At 44.6% G+C, this 14,959-nt stretch overlaps 1 long non-coding RNA gene across 1 annotated transcript; it reads right to left on the reverse strand.

The window, feature by feature from the left end:
• Positions 1-7,382: 7,382 nt before the first annotated feature.
• On the reverse strand, positions 7,383-8,420 carry LOC116977307. The gene is made up of 3 exons (XR_004413165.1): positions 8,409-8,420; positions 7,745-7,747; positions 7,383-7,589 (listed from the first exon to the last, which is right to left on the reverse strand). It is a non-coding gene; the product is annotated as an uncharacterized LOC116977307 (long non-coding RNA).
• Between the last annotated feature and the right edge of the window lie 6,539 nt (positions 8,421-14,959).

The following is a 14,959-nucleotide window of genomic DNA, read 5'->3' on the forward strand; positions in this document are numbered from 1 at the left end:
GAAGAAGGGTCTCGACCTGAAATGTCACCCATTCCTTCTCTCCAGTGATGCTGCCTGTCCTGCTGAGTTACTCCAGCATTCGTGTCTATCTTCGGTTTAAACCAGCATCTGCAGTTCCTTCTTACACACTTGAAATAGATAGCAGGTTGGCTGGATGGCAGAAGAGTGGCAATAAAGGGGGCTTTTTCTGGTTGGCTGTCAGTGACTAGCAGAGTTCCGCAGGGGTCGGTGCTGGGGCCATTACTCTCACGTTGTATAATAATGATTTGGACAAGGGGATTGCAGGCTTTATGTGGCCATGTTTGTGAATTATATGAAAACAGGTGGAGGGGGAGGTAGTGTAGAGAAAGCAGGCACTCTGCAGAAGGACTTGGACAGATTGGGAGAGTGGGCAGATGGAATATAGTGTAGCAAAGTGTGGAGTCATGCATTTTGGTAGTAGGAATAAAGACATAGACTATTTTCTAAATGGGCTGAGAATCCAGAAATCAGAGGTGCAAAGGGAGTGCTGGTGCACGATTCCCAAAAAATTAATCTGCAAGTCGAATCGGTAGTAAAGAAAGCAAACGCAATGCTAGTCTTTATTTAAAGAGGGCTTGTATACAAAAACACGGATGTCATGCTGAGGCTCTATAAGGCGCTGGTCAGGCTGCATTTGGAATATTGTGAGCAATTTTGGGCACCATATCTGAGGAAGGATGTGATGGCTCTGGAGAGGAGGAGGTTTACAAGAATGATCCCAGGAATGAGTAGGTTAACCTATGATGAGCATTTGTCGGCACTGGGCCTGTACTTGCTGGAGTTTAGAAGAATGAGGGGGGACCTCATTGAAATGTACAGAATAGTGAAAGGCTTGGATAGAGTGGATGTGGAGATGATGTTTCCACTAGTGGGAGAGTCTAGGACAAGATGTCATAGCCTCAGAATTAAAGGACGTTCCTTTAGGAAAGAGATGAGGAGGAATTTCTTTAGTCAGAGGGTGGAATTCTTTGCCACAGAAGGCTGTGGAGGCCAAGTCAGTGAATATATTTAAGGCAGAGATAGATAGATTCTTGATCAGTACAAGTGTCAGAGGTTATGGGGAGAAGGCAGGGGAATGGGGTTAGGAGGGAGAGATAGATCAGCCATGATTGAATGGCGGAGTAGACTTGATGGGCCGAATGGCCTAATTCTGCTCCTATCACTTATGACATTATGACGTGTTGATTTTCAGCTGTCGAAGAACATAAAGACAGATGAAATGGTGAAGGACTTGTACATTAAAAATGCTCAGCTCTTCAAGGCCCTCGAAATGTCAGAGCAAAGACAGCAGACGACGGAGAAGAAGAACTACCTGCTGGAGGAGAACATCGCGGGCCTAAACAAACTGCTGAAAGACCTGACCGCTCCCTCGCTGTCTGCAACTTCCACCTGTTACTCGTCGTAACACAGCCGCTAAATGAAGCTGTGCACAGCAGGACAAAGCTTGAAACACTACAGCACTTTATCGATCCAATATTTAGCCCAGGGTGTGCCTGCGTTTCCCACAACACCAGCATCTTGCCGAATTGGGAAAGCACTGGGCACTTGCAGATATTCCGTCCCCAACGCAGCGCTTCGAAAGGCTGGGAATCCTTCAACCCCTCAAAACGCAGGAGTAACTCAGTGGGTCTGGCAGCATCTCTGGAAGAGAGGAAAAGGTGGGGGAGGGGCGGAGAGAGGGGATGCAAGTTGGAGGAGGCCCAGGACAGAAAGGTCAGGATGGGTGTGGGAAGGGGAGTTAAAGTGTGTGGCAACCGGGAGATCGTGTAGGCCTAGGCAGGCCTCAGTCCTGGGCCTCCTCCATTGTCAGAGTGAGGCCCAGCGCAAATTGGAGGAGCAGCACCTCATATTTAGCTTGGGGAGCTTACACCCCAGCGGTATGAATATTGACTTCTCTAACATCAAGTAGCCCTTGCTCTCCGTCCCTCCCCCACCCTAGTCTCGTACTAGTTTTACTGTTGTTCTGTTGAGTTCCGATATCACCTATCCCACAGCCAACAATGGACCATTGTGGGCTCCGCATTTCCTTGATTATCAGTGCTTTTGGCATATCTTCCATTAATTTCTCCCAAGCACTTGTCCATATCTCTAGTCTCCCTCTCCCCTGACTCTCAGTCTGAAGAAGGGTCTCGACCCGAAACGCCACCCATTCCTTCTCTCCACAGATGCTGCCTGTCCCACTGAGTAATAGCCCTGTCCCACGGTACGAGTTCATTCCAAGAGCTCTCCCGAGTTTGCCCTGATTCGAACTCGGAGATTTACTGTAATGGCCGCTCGTCGGTACTCGGGGCTCTCGTGGACATTTTTCAACGTGTTGAAAAATCTTCACGAGCCTTCCCGTGCATACCTGCCGTTAGCGAGTCTTCCCGAGTACCTGCTGTTAGTGCTACGAGCCGCTAAGAGACGTCCCCGAGCTCCGACGTGCCCGCTACGTTCATTCTCCGCGCTTACCACGAGTTTGATTTGTTTTTAAACTCGGGAGAGCTCTTGGAATGAACTGGTACCGTGGGACAGGGCTTTCCTGCTTTTTGTATCTGTGGTTTCAACCGGCACCTGCAGTTCCTCCCTGCACACATGTAAACAACTGACTGGTGGTGGGATTTCTGCTCAACGATTCCTCGAACATTGTAGGCCAAAGACTAAATGCTGTAACTGAGCGCAGATGAGCCAACCCGAAGCTGTATTCAAGGAGATAAGCCAAACAGAGCCAGCAGCGTTCCACCATTGCAAATTGTGTACATATTGACATTTAGCTTATTTTTTAACCAAAGTATTAACTGTGATAATTTAACTGTAAGATATGCATTATTTTTAACTTATGAAATTTGTAAGCAAGAATATAAAGTGGTACAATGAAGAAGTTTGGGGGGGGGAAAGTATGTGTTTATATTTATGATTCTCCTGCGATGAAACATGTCACAGTATTAGTGTTTCAAACTTCTGGAAACCCCATTAACCTGCAAAAGTACCCGGAGTATCATATTATCTAATATTTAATTTTGTACAAAATAAACATTGTCGTGTACAGAAGCCAATCTTCTTTCTTATAGAAACGTGTAAAATGATAAAAGCACTGGACAAGCTAGATGTAGGAAAACTGTTCCCAATGTTGGGAGGGTCCAGAACCAGGGGCCACAGTCTAAGAATAAAGGGGAGGCCATTTTACTTACAAAATTCATAAGGGGTTGGACAGGCTAGATGCAGGAAGATTATTCCCGATGTTGGGGAAGTCCAGAACAAGGGGTCACAGTTTAAGGATATGGGGGAAATCTTTTAGGACCGAGATGAGAAAAACATTTTTCACACCGAGAGTGGTGAATCTGTGGAATTCTCTGCCACAGAAGGTAGTTGAGGCCAGTTCATTGGCTATATTTAAGAGGGAGTTAGATATGGCCCTTGTGGCTAAAGGGATCAGGGGGTATGGAGAGAAGGCAGGTACAGGATACTGAGTTGGATGATCAGCCATGATCATATTGAATGGCGGTGCAGGCTCAAAGGGCTGAATGGCCTACTCCTGCACCTATTTTCTATGTTTCTCTCACACTGACTGGAACAATGCAGAGATAATTTATGGATTATAATTGCATATGGAGTGATCCATTCTGGTCTTGCTAAACTCTTGTGTGTAGGGAGTGGATGCGGAAATAGGATGATGGTGATCTAGGGTGCTCGATGATCGCTGTGGACACGGTGGGCCGAAGGGCCTGTTCCCCTACAACACCCCCCTTTTCTCACCCCCTTCCCCCCTCCTCCCCCCCCCCCCCCTCCCCCACTTCTTGACAATTTTCAGTTTGAGGAAGGGTCCCTACCCGAAACGTCACCCATCCTTTTTCTCCAGAGAAGCTGCCTGTCCCACTGAGCTACGCCCGCACTTTGTGTCTATCTTCAGTATAAAGCAGCATCCTATCTACACAAAATATGGGACAGGCAGCATCTCAGGATAGAAGGATTGGGTGATGTTTGGGGTCGAGACCCTTCTTCAGTCTGAAACCTCGCCCATTCCTTCTATCCTGAGATGCTGCCTGTCCCGCTGAGTTTCTCCAGCATTTTGTGTCTAATTTTGGTGTAAACCAGCATCTGCAGCTCCCACCTACACTGTCCTTTCTACCCATGTACCTGTCTCCATGCTGTATCGTTAAAGTCAACCAAACTTGTAAGTTTTGTTTGTTATTGTCACGTGTTTCGAGGCAGAGTGAGAAGGTTTTTTGTTGCGTGCCATCCAGTCAGTGGAAAGACTAGACATGATTACAATCCACAGATAAAGGATAAAGGGAATAACGTTTAGTGTAAGATAAAGTCTACAGGACATGATGAGACAAAAGGAAATGCAATGAAAAAGTATCAGAAACTAAAAGGGTAACATATGTGGAGGTGGAGGCGTTCCAAGGATATGGGGGAAAGTTTTTAAGGTATATTTAGTGGCTGCCCTCCCTAAAATGAGGGCGAATACCAACATTGGAAATCTGTGAAAAATCAGATGATGAACACAGCAAAAGAATAAGCGTTGAGTGGTTTGACGTGTGTGAAGTGGATGAACTGCCAAGCTGCCATTAAATGTCGCGGGTTGCATCGCGGCATGGTTCGGCAACTCGAATGCTCAGGGACGAAGGAAAACACGAAGGGTGGTGTACACTGCCCGGCCCATCATCGTTACTGACCTCCCCACCACAGATGGGATCTACAAGAGCTGCTGCCTCAGAAAGGCAGCCGGCATCGTCAGAGACCCACACCACCCTGGCCACGCTCTCATCTCGCCGGTACCATCGGGGAGAAGTTACAGGAGCCTGAAAACCGTGACCTCCAGGTTTAAGAGCAGCTTCTTCCTAGCAACCTTCGGGCGCTTAAAGCACATTACAACACTAACTTCAACAAACTGTGTCTTTGGTTGCACTACTGACTTTGGTTTTGCACGATTATATTTACCTTGTATTACTGTTAGTCTTCCCGTGCTTACCTGCCGTTAGCCGGTCTTCAGTCAGTCAGTCAGAAGTGACCCACATAATTAAAACATTCTTCTTCTTCTGAAGTTCTACTGTCCGCACAAAACCCTTAACATCAGGCATGATACCCAGTATATAGTCCAAAACTCAAAAGTCCAAAGTTTTGACACCATGAAACTTCTTCCTCCATGTCCGATCAACTCATGGATATGGAGAGACCAGTGGAAGTCAGCGGAACCATCTAGGCTACACCAGTACATCGATGACCCCATGGATGTCCCTGGCCAGGACCTGCCCCGAAAGCAGTGGACAACCCTCAACCGCTTGAGGATAGGCGTCGGACGCTATGGAGTAGCGATGAAGAGGTGGGGCCTCGTGGACAGCGAGCACCTCCTGCAAGTGTGGGGACCCAACACAGACAGTGGAGCACATCGTCACCAGTTCCCCCAAACAGCGGCCACCGAATGCTGAACGAGGTCTGATTAACCTGGACGATGACACGTTGGCCTGGCTCGCCTCAACGGAGCTGCAGGTCTAAAAGACACACGACAGAAGAAGAAGATGGATATGTCGTAACAATACTGTTGATATGTGAAAGTCCTTAGAGAGATGATAGGATGATAATAGGATTTTTAGCAATAACATTCACTGTGATGTTTTGTTTACTTTCCGGATCATTAGCAGAGATTTCAAATCCCAGCTCAAGTTTTGGCCATTCTCTGTCTGGCTCACAGAGAAATTCCAGTCCATTGATACATCTCTTATTGCTTAAGAAGCGGTCGGCTGTTAGTCCTCTAGAAGCTTCATCCGCAGGATTTTCCTTTGTGTTAACATATTTCCATTGTGAAACATTAGTAGCTCCCAATACAAAAGAGATTCTGTTTGCTACAAATGTCAAAACACATTTGTTCTCATTGTTGAAGTATTTAAGCACCGTAGTACTATCAGTCCAGAAGATAGATTCTTCCAATTGAAGCTGTAATTCATTTTGCAGCTATATGTCAATTTCACAGCTACTAGACCAAGTGCAGACCCGCTGGGTCTGTTTCCACAACGCGCGTTTGCAGGATGGGGGGGGGGGGGGTTGCTGCGGCTTCACACGCATACTAACCACCCCCCACACACACGGAGGTGAGAGAGGGGGGGAGATGGAGGATACAGGAAGAGGGCGAAGGAGAGAGGAGATGGAGAGGGGGAACTTCAACTCTGACCTTTCCCATTAAGAATGCAACATGTGCTTCTTTGTTATCATTTGATCATCAGATATGAAAGTACCGTAGCCACTTTCACTGGCCTCTGAGAAATGATGCTTCAGTGCACTTCTGATCTTACCAAAGCTTGGAGGCTTCATGCACCGGTCCACTTTGAATTCTGAGATCTCGTTGCCGTCTGCTAACCTTTCTGTCCATCGGTGAGAGGAAGTTTGTGTTCTACTCTCATCCCATCCAAGATTTTCCTTAAAATCAACTTGGCTGGCAGTGTAAATGGTGCAAGAAATCCCAGAGGGTCATAAACAGAACCAACCACGGATAGGATACCCCTTCTGGTCGCTCTTGAATCGAGATTCTGAACTTGAACACATCTGTTTCAACGCACCAGTGCAGTCCCAATGCCCTTTCCATTGGCAGATTGTCTTTGTCCAAATCCAACTCCCTGGTCTCCTTGGCTCTATCATCCGGTGGAATGCTTCCCAATACAACACGACTGTTGCTGATCCACTTGGAAAGCATGAATCCTCCCTTATTGCAGAGGGAAGTCAGGTGTTTCACCATTTGAATTGTTTCCTGCTCCGTAGACATGGATTTTAAGCAATCATCCACATCGAAATTATTCTTCACAGAGGTTATCACTTTTTCTGGAAAGTGAGCTTTATTGTCCACAGCGTTCTTCTTTAATGCAAAGTTTGCACAACTTGGTGATGACATTGCTCCAAAGAGATGTACCTTCATCCGGTATTCAACAAGATCACCATCAGGCCACCATAGGAATCGCAAGTAGTCATAATGTGTTTTTCTAATACTTTGACTTGATGAAACATCGCTCTGATATCAGCCCTCAAAGCAATCGGTTCTTGTCTGAATTTAATGAGAACTCCAATGAGTGAGTTGGTAAGGTCTGGACCTTGCAGTAATTGACAGTTAAGTGATGTTGCTTTGAAGACTGCAGCACAGTCAAAGATCGCCCTCAAGGTCCCTTCCTTAGAAGGATACATCCCATGGTGCGGAATGCACCAAAGCTCTCCGTCACTTCGATTACAGTTGGTACCATTTCGGCATAATCATTGTCAATCATAGCCTTTAGGAAAGACGTATACTCCTCAAGAAATGTTGTATTCTTGCCAAACTTGCGTTTCAGATTCTGGGTGCGTTGCTCTACCATACGACAATTATTCGGCAGTCTAACACTTCTTGTTTGAAAGGTAAGTCCAGACAATAGTGTCCATCTATCATCTTTACTGAGCAGTTCATAATATCCAATAACTTTACCTCTTCCCTGGCCATTTCTTCTGATTCCTTACTGGTACTTTTCATTGAAGTCATGATTGTATTGCTTGATCAATAACTTTTCTAATTTACCAGTAGATATTTCATTAACAGCAGCGGCAGGGTAGTTCTTCTGGTTCCTGCTCTCGTTGTTCCTGCTCAAGGAACCATAGATAACCCATCCTAGTAGGGTTTTCACAGCAAACCATAGCTCCTCACAATCTGTATAGGTTCCAATGCCTTCAAAGCATTCGTTCTGATAAGTAGGTCGATGCCAGAATTTATTTTAGGTATCTTGACATCCTTCAAGTAAGGCCATTGTTTCAAGTCCTCATGTCTGGGTATATTTTGATGACAAACAGGCATGGTCTCGTGTGTAAACACCTCAGATATTGGTATAAAATTGTCTGAAGATATGTGAAAAGAAAGAGATTAGTTAAAACAAATGTAGGTCCCTTGCAGTCAGAAACAGGTGAGTTGATCATGGGGAACAAAGATATGGCGGACCAATTGAATAACTACTTTGGTTCCGTCTTCACTAAGGAAGACATAAATAATCTGCCGGAAATAGCAGGGGACCGCGGGTCAAAGGAGTTGGAGGAATTGAGTGAAATCCAGGTTAGCCGGGAAGTGGTGTTGGGTAAATTGAATGGATTAAAGGCCGATAAATCCCCAGGGCCAGATAGGCTGCATCCCAGAGTACTTAAGGAAGTAGCTCCAGAAATAGTGGATGCATTAGTAATAATCTTTCAAAACTCTTTAGATTCTGGAGTAGTTCCTGAGGATTGGCGGGTAGCAAACGTAACCCCACTTTTTAAAAAGGGAGGGAGAGAGAAAACGGGGAATTACAGACCAGTTAGTCTAACATCGATAGTGGGAAAATGCTAGAGTCAGTTATTAAAGATGGGATAGCAGCACATTTGGAAAGTGGTGAAATCAGTGGACAAAGTCAGCATGGATTTACAAAAGGTAAATCATGTCTGACGAATCTTATAGAATTTTTCGAGGATGTAACTAGTAGCGTGGATAGGGGAGAACCAGTGGATGTGGTGTATCTGGACTTCCAGAAGGCTTTCGACAAGGTCCCACATAAGAGATTAGTATACAAACTTAAAGCACACGGCATTGGGGGTTCAGTATTGATGTGGATAGAGAACTGGCTGGCAAACAGGAAGCAAAGAGTAGGAGTAAACGGGTCCCTTTCACAATGGCAGGCAGTGACTAGTGGGGTACCGCAAGGCTCAGTGCTGGGACCCCAGCTATTTACAATATATATTAATGATCTGGATGAGGGAATTGAAGGCAATATCTCCAAGTTTGCGGATGACACTAAGCTGGGGGGCAGTGTTAGCTGTGAGGAGGATGCTAGGAGACTGCAAGGTGACTTGGATAGGCTGGGTGAGTGGGCAAATGTTTGGCAGATGCAGTATAATGTGGATAAATGTGAGGTTATCCATTTTGGTGGCAAAAACAGGAAAGCAGACTATTATCTAAATGGTGGCCGACTAGGAAAAGGGGAGATGCAGCGAGACCTGGGTGTCATGGTACACCAGTCATTGAAAGTGGGCATGCAGGTGCAGCAGGCAGTGAAGAAAGCGAATGGTATGTTAGCTTTCATAGCAAAAGGATTTGAGTATAGGAGCAGGGAGGTTCTACTGCAGTTGTACAGGGTCTTGGTGAGACCACACCTGGAGTATTGCGTACAGTTTTGGTCTCCAAATCTGAGGAAGGACATTATTGCCATAGAGGGAGTGCAGAGAAGGTTCACCAGACTGATTCCTGGGATGTCAGGACTGTCTTATGAAGAAAGACTGGATAGACTTGGTTTATACTCTCTAGAATTTAGGAGATTGAGAGGGGATCTTATAGAAACTTGTAAAATTCTTAAGGGGTTGGACAGGCTAGATGCAGGAAGATTGCTCCCGATGTTGGGGAAGTCCAGGACAAGGGGTCACAGTTTAAGGATATGGGGGAAATCTTTTAGGACCGAGATGAGAAAAACATTTTTCACACCGAGAGTGGTGAAGCTGTGGAATTCTCTGCCACAGAAGGTAGTCGAGGCCAGTTCATTTGCTATATTTAAGAGGGAGTTAGATATGGCCCTTGTGGCTAAAGGTGATCAGGGGGTATGGAGAGAAGGCAGGTACAGGATACTGAGTTGGATGATCAGCTATGATCATATTGAATGGCGGTGCAGGCTCGAAGGGCTGAATGGCCTACTCCTGCACCTAATTTCTATGTTTCTATGTTTCTATGTTTCATCCAGACTAGATATTTCCATACTTGTAATGTAATGACTATTGCGTAATGTATTGCGTAACATGAATGAGGATTTCTCCTCATTCATGGTATGCAATAGAATCTTAACCTCTTCTCCTGTGATGTCCAGCCTTCTCATCAAGCTTTCTGTACAAACTGTAGCCAAACTTCCATGATCCAAAAAAGCATATGTTTGCAACACTGTATTCCCCTTGCTATTCCTTACCTGTACTGGTAAGATAGAGAAGATACAGGTTTCTACCCCGGCCCCAATATGGGCAGTTATCTGAGGTGAGGTGACAGCATCACTAGTAGTATCACTGTTCTATTTGCCCCGGCCTTTTCTGCTCAGTGTGATGTGCTTCAAGATGATCTTGCTTGCACTTATCACCAGTTATAGGACTCTTACAGTCTTTAACCATGTGTCCTTTATTTCAAACAACCAAAACAGGTTCCCTTCTCCTTTAAGAAATCCATCTTTTTTTTATATTCCTTCTTCTTGAATCTTCGACACCACCTTATGGTGTGACCAACCTTATCACATGACAAACAAAATCATTTTTGCTTGATAGTAGGTACATCTCCTTTCATTCCTCCTGCCATTTCCACAGGTATTATAGCGGTATTATGCTTCCTCCCTTAGGTCCTAATCTTCCTTTTGTTTTAGTAAAGGTAGAACCTTTGACAGTTGCAATTGGTTTAGGATCTTGAATACTCCCATGGCGTGGATCTAACATGAACCGTACTTAGAAACATAGAAACATAGAAAATAGGTGCAGGAGGAGGCCATTCGGCCCTTCGAGCCAGCACCACCATTCATTGTGATCATGGCTGATCGTCCCCTATCAATAACCCGTGCCTGCCTTCTCCCCATATCCCTTGATTCCACTAGCCCCTAGAGCTCTATCGAACTCTCTCTTAAATCCATCAGTGACTTGGCCTCCACTGCCCTCTGTGGCAGGGAATTCCATCAATTCACAACTCTCTGGGTGAAAAAGTTTTTTCTCACCTCAGTCTTAAATGACCTCCCCTTTATTCTAAGACTGTGACCCCTGGTTCTGGACTCGCCCAACATTGGGAACATTTTTCCTGCATCTAGCTTGTCTAGTCCTTTTATAAGTTTCTATACGATCCCCCCTCATCCTTCTAAACTCCAGTGAATACAAGCCTAGTCTTTTCAATCTTTCCTGATATGACCATCCCGCAATCCCAGGGATCAATCTCGTGAACCTACGCTGCACTGCCTCAATCACAAGGATGTCCTTCCTCAAATTAGGAGACCAAAACTGTACACAATACTCCAGATGTGGTCTCACCTGAACCCTATACAACTGCAGAAGAATTCAGACAGTTCCTTTTGATTTAGAGGTGATCTACTGTAAACAATTTGTCCATAAATGATTGAAAATGATTAATTCCACGAACTGTTCTCACCAAATCACCTACTGCAAGTTCTAATCTGTGATAAAGACAGTGCCAAATTATCACATCAGGGTAATAATGTTCCTTGAGAAATGTAGCAACAGCAGATTTGACACCAAGCATTACGCTTGCACCAGCACTAGCAAATGCAACAAGGCTCTGTTTCAAGTCAGAGTCATCAAACCCATGGCTACTGAGACAGTTCAATGGATGCTTAGCAATAGTTGCAGCTTTCTGATCAGGCAGTTCAACTAGATCTGGAAACCTAAAATGGGGATCACTTTCACATTTCAATTAAATTATTGGGGCGGTCTTGATGCTCAGGCTTGTTGTTTCATCAATGACAACAGAAATTTTGCCATTTAACCGCTTGATATGCTGGCAAATTTTATTTTTCACTAGACCAAGTGCAGACCCGTTGGGTCTGCTCCCCCAATGCAGCCGTTCCCTACCCGTAGCCCCCACGGGAGACGTGGTCCTCCAACTCAAGCGGCTCAGGAATCAGCAGTGCGGCTGTTTTTAAATGGCGTCTTTGAGGCGAGAGGCGGGCGCCAGCAGCCGTTATGGTCGCAGGCCAGCAGGAGGCGACAAAATGAGTGAGTGGTGGGGGGGGGAGTGTGACAAGAATAAAGTACAAGAGACCGATAATAGTAAAAGTGACAAAAGCTGTGTTTCGCCTGCTTCTAGTTCAAATTTTCCAACCAGGTCCAAAAGGATTTTATTAAAAATGTGTACATAAACACGACGAAATTTAATGAGGAGTGGATACTTGGAATGAAAAGTGAAATCTCTACCGAAATGGAAAAAATCATGGCGTTTGTAGGTCGGGTGTTGGCGTAGCAACGAATCAAAGGTTGGCAGCCACAAGTCAGAAACACACACAGCCACACAGCCAGACACACACAGAGTTTTAAAGATAGATAGATAGATAGATAGATAGATAGATAGATAGATAGATAGATAGATAGATAGATAGATAGATAGATAGATAGATAGATAGATAGATAGATAGATAGATAGATAGATAGATAGATAGATAGATATTAATGGCTATGTGGTTAATGATCTCTGTAGCACTAGTGCGGGAATGCAGTCCAATTCCAATGTCAATACCATTTTTGTTTTGAATTTCCAGTAAGCCAAAGTGATCAGAGTATGGTCTGTCATTTCTGAGGTAAATAATATGCAGAACGAAAAAGCTTTCTTTTTCTTCCACATTTCTTCAGTCCAAACACCTGAACAGAGATCCAAGGCTGACTTCGAAACATCATTACTTTCAAAACTACATTTGGACCTGGTTGGAAAATTTGAACTAGAAGCAGGCGAAACACAGCTTTTCTGGGTGCGTTGCTCTGCCATACGACAATTATTCGGCAGACTATCACTTCTTGTTTGAAAGGTAAGTCCAGACAATAGTGTCCATCTATCATCTTTACTGAGTAGTTCATAATATACAATAACTTTACCTCTTCCCTGGCCATTTCTTCTGATTCCTTACTGGTACTTTTCATTGAAGTCATGATTGTATTGCTTGATCAATAACTTTTCTAATTTACCAGTAGATATTTGATTAACAGCAGCGGCAGGGTAGTTCTTCTGGTTCCTGCTCTCGTTGTTCCTGCTCAAGGAGCCATAGATAACCCATCCTAGTAGGGTTTTCACAGCAAACCATAGCTCCTCACAATCTGTATAGGTTCCAATGCCTTCAAAGCATTCGTTCCGATAAGTAGGTCGATGCCAGAATTTATTTTAGGTATCTTGACATCCTTCAAGTAAGGCCATTGTTTCAAGTCCTCATGTCTGGGTATATTTTGATGACAAACAGGCATGGTCTCGTGTGTAAACACCTCAGATATTGGTATAAAATTGTCTTCATCCAGACTAGATATTTCCATACTTGTAATGTAATGACTATTGCGTAATGTATTGCGTAACATGAATGAGGATTTCTCCTCATTCATGGGACGCAATAGAATCTTAACCTCTTCTCCTGTGATGTCCAGCCTTCTCATCAAGCTTTCTGTACAAACGGTAGCCAAACTTCCATGATCCAAAAAAGCATATGTTTGCAACACTGTATTCCCCTTGCTATTCCTTACCTGTACTGGTAAGATAGAGAAGATACAGGTTTCTACCCCGGCCCCAATATGGGCAGTTATCTGAGGTGAGGTGACAGCATCACTAGTAGTATCACTGTTCTATTTGCCCCGGCCTTTTCTGCTCAGTGTGAAGTGCTTCAAGATGATCTTGCTTGCACTTATCACCAGTTATAGGACTCTTACAGTCTTTAACCATGTGTCCTTTTTTTCAAACAACCAAAACAGGTTCCCTTCTCCTTTAAGAAATCCATCTTTTTTTTATATTCCTTCTTCTTGAATCTTCGACACCACCTTATGGTGTGACCAACCTTATCACATAACAAACAAAATCCTTTTTGCTTGATAGTAGGTACATCTCCTTTCATTCCTCCTGCCATTTCCACAGGTATTATAGCGGCATTATACTTCCTCCCTTAGGTCCTAATCTTCCTTTTGTTTTAGTAAAGGTAGAACCTTTGACAGTTGCAATTGGTTTAGGATCTTGAATACTCCCATGGCGTGGATCTAACATGAACCATACTTAGAAACATAGAAAATAGGTGCAGGAGGAGGCCATTCGGCCCTTCGAGCCAGCACCACCATTCATTGTGATCATGGCTGATCGTCCCCTATCAATAACCCGTACCTGCCTTCTCCCCATATCCCTTGATTCCACTAGCCCCTAGAGCTCTATCTAACTCTCTCTTAAATCCATCCAGTGACTTGGCCTCCACTGCCCTCTGTGGCAGGGAATTCCATCAATTCACAACTCTCTGGGTGCAAAAGTTTTTTCTCACCTCAGTCTTAAATGACCTCCCCTTTATTCTAAGAATGTGACCCCTGGTTCTGGACTCGCCCAACATTGGGAACATTTTTCCTGCATCTAGCTTGTCCAGTCCTTTTATAAGTTTCTATACGATGCCCCCTCATCCTTCTAAACTCCAGTGAATACAAGCCTAGTCTTTTCAATCTTTCCTCATATGACCGTCCCGCAATCCCAGGGATCAATCTCGTGAACCTACGCTGCACTGCCTCAATCACAAGGATGTCCTTCCTCAAATTAGGAGACCAAAACTGTACACAATACTCCAGATGTGGTCTCACCTGAACCCTATACAACTGCAGAAGAATTCAGACAGTTCCTTTTGATTTAGAGGTGATCTACTGTAAACAATTTGTCCATAAATGATTGAAAATGATTAATTCCACGAACTTTTCTCACCAAATCACCTACTGCAAGTTCTAATCTGTGATTAAGACAGTGCCAAATTATCACATCAGGGTAATAATGTTCCTTGAGAAATGTAGCAACAGCAGATTTGACACCAAGCATTACGCTCGCCCCAGCACTAGCAAATGCAACAAGGCTCTGTTTCAAGTCAGGGTCATCAAACCCACGGCTACTGAGACAGTTCAATGGATGCTTAGCAATAGTTGCAGCTTTCTGATCAGGCAGTTCAACTAGATCTGGAAACCTAAAATGGGGATCACTTTCACATTTCAATTAAATTATTGGGGCGGTCTTGATGCTCAGGCTTGTTGTTTCATCAATGACAACAGCAATTTTGCCATTTAACCGCTTGATATGCTGGCAAATTTTATTTTTCACTAGACCAAGTGCAGACCCGTTGGGTCTGCTCCCCCAATGCAGCCGTTCCCTACCCGTAGCCCCCACGGGAGACGTGGTCCTCCAACTCAAGCGGCTCAGGAATCAGCAGTGCGGCTGTTTTTAAATGGCGTCTTTGAGGCGAGAGGC

Source organism: Amblyraja radiata, chromosome 9 (genome assembly GCF_010909765.2).
Source record: "Amblyraja radiata isolate CabotCenter1 chromosome 9, sAmbRad1.1.pri, whole genome shotgun sequence".
NCBI lineage: Eukaryota > Metazoa > Chordata > Chondrichthyes > Rajiformes > Rajidae > Amblyraja > Amblyraja radiata.